Source organism: Ixodes scapularis, unplaced genomic scaffold (assembly GCF_016920785.2).
Source record: "Ixodes scapularis isolate PalLabHiFi unplaced genomic scaffold, ASM1692078v2 PGA_scaffold8__174_contigs__length_109621045, whole genome shotgun sequence".
Classification (NCBI taxonomy): domain Eukaryota; kingdom Metazoa; phylum Arthropoda; class Arachnida; order Ixodida; family Ixodidae; genus Ixodes; species Ixodes scapularis.
This window is the reverse complement of record NW_024609883.1, coordinates 31,611,418-31,613,564: the sequence shown is the minus strand read 5'-3', so window position 1 is coordinate 31,613,564 and position 2,147 is coordinate 31,611,418. Positions and strand designations below refer to the sequence as shown.

Here is a 2,147-nt window from a genome sequence, read left to right as displayed (position 1 = left end):
AAGGCCTTCTTTGGGATCCTAATGGCAATGGGAGCCCTGAAGTATCCTAGAATTAGGATGTACTGGCAGGCTAGAACGAGGATTCCAATGCTGGCGGACTCCGTGGCAGTGAACCGCTTTTTCAAGATCAGATCAGCACTCCACATTACAGACTCAAACAGCCACTGACCCGAAAAATCTTGACAAATTCTGGAAAGTCCGCCCGATCCTCGAGGCAGTTCGCCTTGGCTGTCTTGAGGTAAAGCCAGCGGAAGAAAACAGTATAGATGAGCAAATGATTGATTTCACCGGGAGGGTCGCAGCCAAACAGTTTGTTCGCAACGAACTAATTCCCGAGGGGGTGAAGGTGTTAATGCGGTGCAGCACGGACGGGGTAGCACACGACTTGGAGTTCTATCAGGGGGAGGGGACTGGTGTGGATCCGAAATACGCCCACCTTGGACTGGGCGGTTCAGTCGTCATGAGGCTAGTCTACCAAAAGGCCAAAACCTCTCTTGCTACTTCGACAATTACTTCACTTCTGTGAGGAGGGGAAAACAGTGGGGATACTCAGCACCGGTACCATCCGATCCAACCACCTACTTGGATGCACACTCAAAAGCGAGAAAGAAATGCGAAAGGAAGGAAGAGGAACCATTGACAGCAAAATCTCTGAAGACGGAGATGTGGTGATCGTCCGCTGTACGATCACCACATCTCCGTCTTCTCGCCAACTCCGACACTTCAACATGTGTCGGAGTTGGCGAGAAAGGGACGGTAAAGCGTTGGAGTGAAGCGAATAAAGAGTACGTAGAAATAGAATGCCCTGAGGTTGTACTGGAGTACAAGTTCATGGGGGGAGTGGACCAACTGGACTTTATCATGTCCCTGTACCCAATCCGGACCAGGACGAGGAAGTGGACTGTCCGTGTCATTTCCCACTTCATCTCATTCGGCTTGTCCAACAGCTGGCAGGAATACATCAGAGATGCAAGCGAAGAAAGACCCGAAAGAAGCAACAAAAGACATGTTGGCTTCTCACATGGACGTTGCACAAAGCCTTATCTCATCTAGCAAGGCGCCCCAGGAGAAGAGAGGACGTCCTAGCCTCGAGGCCACCCAACCGTCTAAGAAGGCTTATAATGCAGAAGCTTTGCCTACCAACACCGTGCGCTATGATGAACAGAGTCACTGGCCGGAACACGTGAGAGCCTCCTTTGCTCACAGGTGCCGGCGCGAGGGCTGCAAGGGGAAAAGTCGCATTCGTTGCCGTAAGTGCAACGTTTTCCTGTGTCTCACAGTTGAAAACAACTGCTTCCTGGAGTACAAAGTAAAGTGAAGAATTCTTGGAGCTCCCACCAAGTAGAGTAAAGAGTATGGCTGTCCTGTTGTAAATTAGTCAACGGGCTGCATTTTGTGTGTTTTATGAACAGATTTCTCAAATAAATTGTTCCAGACATTTTTTTTTTCCGCTTTGAAAAGACTCGGCACACAACGTGCACAATTGAGGACACGATAAAAAAGTGTTCTGATCGAATGTTTGGCAGGTGAATTTTTTTTTAGCAATCTAAACAATTTAATCAGGCCAATAATTTTAGGCGCACATTTTCATAATTCGAGACTGAAGGGTTCCCGGTTCAATCCCCACCCCTGCCCATTTCGAACTGGATGGGCATCGCGCCGGCCTGCAGTCTTGTATCGCTACGTCGTAATGCACGTTAGAGGGAAGTTGAAGCGGTTTTGTATTTGAGTAAAACACTTAAATCGTCGTCATTTGGCCTTTAGGATCCCGAATATCCAGAGTTTTTTTTTTCTTCAATTTGGTGCGCGGAGGTTGCAGAAAATCGTTCGCCAAGTATACTACTGAAGCCCCTCCTTCCCCAAGCGTTACGTCAAAAGCGAGTTTTCACAATCTCCACCATCACGCATCTTCAGCGCCTATCAAAGTTATAAGCACGCGCACTCTTGCTATTCTCAAGCAGGTCAGAAAAAGACATCACGTCTGGTATCGGTGGGGTGGATATACCTGGAAAGTTCGCAATTGCCCGCGCTGCCTACCCTTTTGCGACGTAACGACAGGTCGGGGGGTTTTTGTGTTTTCTCGCGTTCAGTTACATCTTCAGAGAAAACAAACCTGATAATATTCAGATTCACGAGATAAAAATAAT

The 2,147-nt window shown here is 48.0% G+C and overlaps 1 pseudogene; it reads left to right on the top strand.

The window, feature by feature from the left end:
* The first annotated feature begins 611 nt into the window (after positions 1-611).
* LOC120842234 lies at positions 612-1,340 on the top strand (annotated as a pseudogene).
* Positions 1,341-2,147: the final 807 nt, after the last annotated feature.